We start from the raw sequence: 9,325 nt of genomic DNA, 5'->3' as shown, positions 1-9,325 counted from the left end.
CCCCCACAACTGGTTCCCTTCCCCCTCCACCATCCCTTCCCTCCACGGAAACCCTCTCCCCCCCATCCCCCATTTAGTCTTCCCAATTCCAGCTTAGTCCCTCTTCCTTCCTGACACCCTCAGAGTTCTTCTTCTGCTGCCCTTAGTCCATCCCCCTCCTGACTCCTTCCTCCAGCCTTAACTCATCCTCCAGCCTCACTTTTTCCTCCAGCCTTACTCCCCCCTTCCTGACTCCCTCAAACAGCCTCACTTCTTCCTCCAGTTTTATCCCTTCCTCCACCCTTACTTCTTCCTCCACCGTTTCTCCCTCCCCTCTCCGCACTCCTTCCTCAGCTGGACTCCCTCCCCTGTCTGCAATTCCTCCTCCCTCTGGACTCCTTCTCCTTTCTGCCCTCCTTCCCCTCCCTTAACTTCTTCCCTTACATCTTCCAACACCCCCTTACACCTACCCCCCCCAGCTGCCATCTTCTCTGCCATTACACCCCCTCCCCCTGTACTCCCTCACCCACCAAATTCACCTCCTGACACCTTCATTCCCCCCCCCAACCTCACCCCCCCGGCACCTTAATTCCCCCCCTCCCAACTTCATTTCCCCCTCCCAACCTTCCCCCCTCCCTCGGACACCTTCATTTTCCCCTCAACCTCAACCTCCCCCGACACCTCTTACTTTCCCAGTTGATTCTAGCCCTTCCTCCCCCATCCCCTCAATCATCATCCATTGTGAGCATCAACGGTGACTTTCCGACTTCCGTGAGCTGCTTCGCAGCAGAGCCATGTCCATGAGAATCCACACAGCATGTCATGGAGGCTCCTGTAGTGTGCCGTTGCTGTCGGGCTCCAGCATCTTCTGCTCCTCGAATGTCCACGATGTGAGCAAGACCCTGACGGTTAAGTCCCGACTTCAGCACATCACAGTTGTCAAGACATGTTCTGCACCGATGTGTTTTCCTGCTGATATGGGCGGACGATCCAACGGGAGGGGATGAGTCCGGCAGGCTGGCCTTATAATGATATGCTGAAGTATTACAGTGAAGTTCTTGGCGTCTGATGGCTGGGAACAGGGCCCGCCACCAATGGTCTGAGCAGACGATCACAAACTGGTTTCACGATGTCGTGAAACCAATTTTTGGACTTCTGGGCAATATTGTCCATTCACGCCACTGAGCATGCCTGACGCCTGCGGGCATGAATGAATCCACCACTGTGTTTGAGAAGGGGACCACATTTTACCTCGGAATATAGATATTCCAACCTTCAAATTGTATTTAACTTAATTTCCTGTGAGTTTTTTTAAACTCTTTCATGGCATGTGTGTGCCAGTGGCCAGGCCAACATTTGTTGCCTATCCCCAATTGCCCTTGAGAAGATGGTGGTGAGCCATCTCCTTGAACCACTGCAGTCCATGTGGTGTAGGTACACCGACAATGCTATTAGGAAGGAAGTTCCAGGAGTTTGACCCAGCGACACTGAAGGAACAGTGATATATTTCCAAGTCAGGATGCTGAGTGACTTGGAGGGGAGCTTCCAGGTGGCGTTGGAATTTGTAAGAGCAAATATATGTTTATTTCTTCTTCAGAAGGTGAGAAATTAGGGTGTACAGTACAGAATGTAAACAGCACTCAGTTTTATTCCAATTCTCTAATACCAGGTGGCTTAATGTTGGATGTAAGAAACAAAGGGCAGTATCTACTTGGTGATGTGGTGCAGCATGCATCTGTAATTCCCTGATGGGCCTGGTGTGGAAGGTAAATTGTCAGCAAAGTGCAGGAGAAATGAGGGAGAGAGGTTTCACCAGTCTCATGCATATATGTGCTGTGGGATCAGCTGTGGTTACATCAATACCTTAATTACAAAAGCTCATTCAGCAGTGGAAGTTGTTGGTAGAACACGAAGAGCTTTCTAATTAGTGCTGGCACTAACAACTCATCCACATTTCTCACTGGTGCTGCAGCATAATTATATGAGTACACAAGTCAGTCTCCTACAGCGTTGCATATGTATGTCAAAACCTAGGGAGGATTTTAAACCTGATTTAAAACTGAGAGGAAGTAGGAACTTGGCATGAGAACATAAGAAATAAGAGCAGGGGTAGGCCATTTGGCCTCTCAAGCCTGCTCTGACAGTCAATAATATCATAGAGTCATAGAGGTCTACAGAACAGAAAAAGGCCCTTCGGCCCATCGAGTCTGTGTCAGTCAAACAAGTACTTAACTAATCGAATCCCATTTTCCAGCACTAGGCCTGTAGCCTTATATGCCATGCCATTGCAAGTGCACATCCAAATATTTCTTAAATGTTATTAAGATTTCTGCTTCTACCACCCTTTCAGGCAGTGAGTTCCAGATTCCCAACACCCTCTGGATGAAAAAATTCTTCCTCACATCCCCTCTAAACCTCCTGCCCCTTACCTTAATTCTATGCCCCCTGGTTATTGATCCCTACACCAAGGGAAAAAATTTCTTCCTGTCAACCCTATCTATGCCCCTCATAATTTTATATACCTCAATCATGTCCCCCTTCAATCTCCTCTGTTCGAGGGAAAATAACCCCAGTCTATCCAATCTCTCCTCATAACTAAAACTCTCCAGCCCAGGCAACATCCTGGTAAATCTCCCCTGCATCCTCTCTAGTGCAATCACTTCCTTCTGATAATGCAGATTCCAGAACTGCACGCAATACCCTAGCTGTGGCCTAACCAGTGTTTTATACAGTTCCAGCATCACCTCCCTACTCTTATATTCTATGCCTCGGTTAATAAAGGCAAGTACCCCATATGCCTTCTTAACCACCTTATCTACCTGTCCTGTTACCTTAAGGGACTGGTGGACATGCACACCAAGGTCCCTCTGATCCTTGGCACTTCCCAGCATCCCATCATTCATCATGTATTCCCATGCCTTGTTTATCCTGCCCAAGTGCATCACCTCACACTTATCTGGATTAAATTCCATTTGCCACTGACCAGCCCATCTGACCAGCCCGTCCTCCCGTAATCTAAGGCTATCCTCCTCACTATTTACCAACCCACCAATTTTCATGTCATCCATGAATTTACTGATCAACCCTCCTATATTCAAGTCTAAATCGTTTATATATACCGCAAACAGCAAGGGACCCAACACCGATCCCTGCGGAACCTTACTAGACACAGACATCCAATCACAAAGACACCCCTCGACCATCACCCTCTGCTTCCTGCCACTCAGCCAATTCTGGATCCAATGTGCCAAGTTGCCTTGGATCCCTTTGGCTCTTACCTTCGTTATCAGCCTCCCATGTGGGATCTTATCGAAAGCCTTGCTGAAATCCAAGTAGACTACATCAAATACATTGCCCTCATCTACGCACCTGGTCACCTCTTCAAAAAATTCAATCAAATTGGTCAGACATGACCTCCCCTTAAAAACCATGCTGACTGTCCTTGATTAATCCCTGCCTCTCAAAGTGTAGATTAATTCTGTCCCTCAGAATTGCTTCTAATGGTTTCCCCACCACAGAGGTCAGACTGACTGGCCTGTAGTTTACTGGTTTATCCCTTCCTCCCTTCTTGAATAACGATACCACATTGGCTGCCCTCCAGTCCTCTGGCACCTCTCTTGTGGCCAGAGAGGTATTGAAAATTATTGCCAGTGCCCCTGTTATCTCTTCCCTTGCCTCACTCAACAGCCTGGGATACATTTCATCTGGGCCTGGAGATTTATCTACTTTTAACCCTGCCAGACCACTTAGAACCTCCTCCCTTTCTATGTTAATTTCTTTAATTATATCACGGTCCTTCTGCCTGATTTCTATACCCACATCATCCCTCTCACTTGTGAACACAGATATAAAGTATTCATTTAGAACCCTACCTACTTCTTCCGGCTCCACACACAAATTGTCACTATGGTCCTTAATGGGCCCTTCTCTTTCCTTAGTTATCCTCTTACTCTAAATGAACATGTAAAATAACTTTGGATTTTCCTTAATTTACCTGCCAATGTTTTCTCATGCCCCCTTTTTGCTCTCCTAATTTCCTTTTTAAGTTCCCCCCTACACATGCTATACTCCTCTAGGGCTTCTGCTGTTTTGAGCTCTCGGTATCTGCCATAAGCCTACCTTTTTCTCTTTATCCAATCCTGTATATCCCTCAACATCCAGGGTTCCCTGGATTTGTTGGTCCCACCCTTTGTTTTTACTGGAATATGCTGGCCCTGTACTCTCCCTATTTCCTTCTTGAATCTCTGACGCAGATTTACCTAAAAGTAGCTGCTCCCAGTCCACTCTGGCCAAATCATATCTGATCTTATTATAATTGGCCTTCCCCCAATTTAGAACTCTGATTTCTGACCCATCCTTGTCTTTTCCAATAACAACCTTGAATCTGACAAAGTTATGACCATGATCTGCAAAATTCTCCCCCATTGATACCTCTACAACTTGCCGGGCTTCATTCCTTAAAATTAAGTCCAGGACCGCCCCCTCTCTTGTAGGACCTTCCACATACTGGCTTAAGAAGCTCTCCTGACTGCATTTTAAGAATTCTGCTCCCTCTAAGCCTATCACACTGTGGCTAAACTAGTTAATGTTGGGGAAGTTGAAATCCCCCCCCATTACTGCCCTATTATTTTTACACTTCTCTGAAATTTGCCGACTTATCTGCTCTTCTATTTCTGTCTGACTGTTTGGGGGCCTATAGTACACTCCCAGTGATGTGATTGCTCCTTTTTTGTTTTTCAGTTCTACCCATATGGCTTCATTTAAGGAGCCTTCTAAGATGTCATCCCTCCTTACTGCTGTAATTGATTCCTTGATCAATATTGCGATACCCCCTCCTCTTTTACTTCCTTCCCTGTCTCACCTGAAGACCCTATATCCTGGAATATTGAGCTGCCAATCCTGCCCCTCTCTTAGCCATGTCTCCGTGACAGCAATGACATCATAATTTCACGTGTTAATTTGTGCCCTCAATTCATCTGCCTTATTCGTCAGACTCCTTGCATTAAAATAAATACCATCCAACCTTGCCAAACTCCCTTGTGCCTTAACTGGCCTATAATTTCTATGCCTTCCAGACTCACTTAATCTCTCTTCTAATTTTGGCTGTGCATCTCCCCCTGCTGAACCTCCTCTCAGGATCCCATCTCCTGCTGAACTTTATGTGGCCTTAACTCCACTTTCCTGCCTGTCCCCATAACCATTGACTCCCTTAAATCAAAAATCTGCCTCACTTAGCCTTTAATATATTCATCCACTGTTCACTGGGGAAGAGAATTCCAAATACCAACAACCCTCTGAGAGAAGAATTTCACTCTCATCTGCATCTTAAATGGGAGACCATTCATTTTGAAACTTTGTCCCATAGTTCTAGATATCCCCATGAGGGGAAACATCCTCTCAGCCTCTACCCTGTCAAGCCCCCTCAGAACTATATATGCTTCAAAAAGATCAGCCCTCATTCTTCTAAACTCCATTGAGCATAGGCCCAACCTGCTCAACCTTTCCTCATAAGACAACACTTCCACCCCAGGAATTGATCTGGTGAACTTCTCTGAACTGGCTCCAATGCAGGTATATCCACCCATAAGTAAGGAGATGCAAATTGTACACAGTACTCTAAGTGCAATCTCAGCACTATCACATTGTAACAGGACTTCTCTACTTTGATAACCCCTTGGAATGAAGGCTAACATTCCGTTTGCCTTCCTGATTATTTGCTGTACCAGTGTGCTAGCTTTTTATGATTCATGTACAAGGACACTCTCAAGGGCAATTAGGGATGAGGAACAAATGCTGTTCTTGCCAGTGATGCTCACATCCCATGAAAAGAGCAAAAGAAGAACATCCAGGCCCCTCTGTGCAGCAGCATTCTGCAGTCATAATTTTCCATAATAAACTCCATCTACCAAAGTTTGCCTATTCATTTAACCTATCAATATCCAAATAGTCAAATACAGAAGTCAAGTATTGCCGAAAAAAGACACGTCGTCAAAGCTGTTTGTCTTGCACTCATCAGAACAATTCGCAAGAATAGCAAATGTAAAGGAACAACAACTTATACTTCATGAGAAGAGAATGCTGATTGGTTGGCAAATGGACTCTGACTGGTAGGGGCATTGCTGTAGAGAATGCACCAGTTAACTGATGACTGACAATTAACTGCCAAGCTTTGTTTAAATTCAAACCAGGCAGGTTGATTCTGGTCAAGGCATTGCCCTGGCAAATGAACCAGAGCATCGCTTTTACCTGTTTCAACTAAACAAAATCAGCATTAAATTTATCTACAATACACTCTGTACTTTCACCCAAGTCATTAATATAGATTGTAAATAGCTGAGGCACCTGCACTGATTGCGGCAGTACCCCACTAGTTACAGTTAACATAGACTTCCCAACACATGAGCTCTTATCTTGTGCAGTCACCATTCATGTGGTGCTTTACTGAATACCTTTTGGAAATCCAAATACACTGCATTTACTGGTTCCCCTTTATCCACCCTGCTTGTTACATTCTCAAAGAACTCAAATACATTTGTCAAACACAATTTCCCTTTCACAAAACTATGTTGATTCTGTCTGATTGTATTATAATTTTCCAAATGTCCTGAGACTACTTCTTTAATAATGGATTCTAGTATTTTCCCAATTACAGAAGTCATCCTATCTGACTTAAAATTCCCTGCTTTCTGTCTCCCTCCTTTCTTGAACAGTAGTGTTACATATTTGGTTTTCCAATCCAAGTGGACCTTTCTGATATCTAGGGAATTATTGAAGATTACAACCAATGCATCCACTATCACTGCAGCCACTTCCTTTGAGACCTAAGGTGCAGACCGTCAGGTCCAGGGAACTTGTTAGTCTGAAGTCCCATTAAGTTTCCCATCACTTTTTCTTCTCGTGATAGTGATTATTCTAAGTTCCTCCCTGCCTTTCGGAGAAAATCATGTGTCTTCAGCTATGAAGATGGATACAAAAGGCTTGTTCAAGGCCTTTGCCATTTCCTCACTTCCCATTATTGATTCCCCAGTCTCACCCCCTGAGACCAACCCTCACTTTAGCTACTCTTTACCTTTTTATATAATTGTAGAAGCTTTTACTGTTTTTTATATTTCTTGCTAGTTTTCTCTAATACTCTATTTTCTCCCTCTTTATTTTAGTCATTCTTTGTTGATTTCTAAAACTTTCCCAATCTTCTGGCCTACCACTAATCTTCGCAGCATTGAATGCCTTTTCTTACAATTGTATTTAAATTAATTCACGGGACGTGGGTTTCACTGGCTGGGCCAGCATTTATTGCCCATCCCTAGTTGCCCTTGAGAAGGTAATGGTGAGCTGTCTTCTTGAATCACTGCAGTCCATGTGGCCTTGGTATACCCACAGTGCTGTTAAGAAGGGAGTTCCAGGATTTTGACCCAGTAACAGTGAAGGAACGGCAATATATTCCCAAGTCAGAATGGTGAGTGACTTGGAGGGGAAATTCCAGGTGGTGGTGTTCCATCTATCTGCTGTCCTTATCCTTCTAGGTGGTAGTGGTCGTGGGTTTGGAAGGTGCTGTCTAAGGAGCCTTTGTGAATTCCTGCAGTGCATCTTATAGATGGTACACACTGCTGCTACTGTGTTGGTGGTGGAGGGAGTGAATGTTTGTGGATGTGGTGCCAATTAAGTGGGCTGCTTTGCCCTGGATGGTGTCAAGTTTCTTGAGTATTGTTGGAGCTACATTCATTCAGGCAAGTGGGGAGTATTCCATCACACTCCTGAATTGTGCCTTGTAGATGGTAGATAGGCTTTGGGGAGTCAGGAGGTGAGTTACTCATTGCAGGATTCCTAGACTCTGACCTGCTCTTGTAGCCAGAGTATTTATATGGTTAGTCCAGTTCAGTTTCTGGTCAATGGTAACCCCCAGGATGTTGATAGTGAGGGGTTCAGTGACAGTAATGCCATTCAATGTCAAGGGGCGATGGTTAGATTCTCTCTTTTTGGAGATGGTAATTGCCTGGCACTTGTGTTGTGCAAATGTTACTTGCCACTTGTTAGCCCAAGCCTGGATATTGTTCAGGTCTTGCTGCATTTGGACATGGACTGCTTCAGTATCTGAAGAGTCACGAATGATGCTGAATGTTGTTCAATCCTCAGTGAATTTCCCCACTTCTGATAAAAGCAAATTTCCCACTTCTGACCTTATGATGGAAGGAAGGTCATTGATGAAGCAGTTGAAGATGGTTGGGCCAAGGACACCACCCTGAGATACTCCTACAGCGATGTCCTGGAACCGAGATGACTGATCTCCAACAATTACAACTATCTTCCTTTGTGCTAAGTATGACTCCAACCAGCGGAGAGTTTTCCTCCTGTTTCCCATTGACTTCAGTTTTGCTAGGGCTCCTTGATACCCCCACTCAGTCAAATGCGGCTTTGATGTCAAGAGCAGCCACTTTCAGCTCACCTCTGAAGTTCAGCTCTTTTGTCCATATTTTAAACAAGGCTGTAATGAGGCCAGGAGCTGAGTGGCCCTGGCAGAAACCAAACTGGGCGTCAATGAGCAGGTTATTGCTAAGCAAGTGCTGCTTGATAGCACTTGATGACTCCTTCCATTATCTTACTGGTGATGGAGAGTTGACTGATGGGGCAGTAATTGGCCGGGTTGGATTTGTCCTGCATTTTGTGTACAGGACGTAGCTGGGTAATTTTCCACATAGCCGGGTAGATGCCAGTGTTGTAACTGTATTGAAACAGCTTGGCTAGGGGTGCGGCAGGTTCTAGAGCACAAGTCTTCAATACTATTGCCGGGATATTATCAGGGCCCATAGCCTTTGCAGTATCCAGTGCCCTCAGCTATTTCTTGAAATCACGTGGAGTGAATTGAATTGGTTGAAGGCTGGCATCTGTGATGCTGGGGACCTCTGGAGGAGGCTGAGGTGGATCATTCATTCGATACTTCTGGCTGAAATTGAAGCAAACGCTTCAGCCTTATCTTTTGCACTGATGTGTGCTGGGCTCATTGAGGATGGGGATATTTGTGGAGCCTCATCCTCCAGTGAGTTGTTTAATTGTCCACCCCCATTCACAACTGAATTTAGCAGGACTGCAAAGCTTAGATCTTATCAGTAGGTTCTGGCATCGCTTAGTTCTGTCAATCATCTGCTGCTTATGCTGTTTGACATGCAAGTAGTCCTGTGTTGTAGCTTCACAGGGTGACACCTCATTTTTAGGTATGCCTGGTGCTGCTCCTGGCATGCCCTCCTGCACTCTTCATTGAACCAGAGTTGATCTCCTGGCTTGATGGTAATGGCAGAGTGGGGGGGTATGCTAGGCCATGAGGTTACAGATTGTGTTTGAGTGCAATTCT

Source organism: Carcharodon carcharias, chromosome 1 (assembly GCF_017639515.1).
Source record: "Carcharodon carcharias isolate sCarCar2 chromosome 1, sCarCar2.pri, whole genome shotgun sequence".
NCBI lineage: Eukaryota > Metazoa > Chordata > Chondrichthyes > Lamniformes > Lamnidae > Carcharodon > Carcharodon carcharias.
This window is presented reverse-complemented; position numbering follows the sequence as displayed.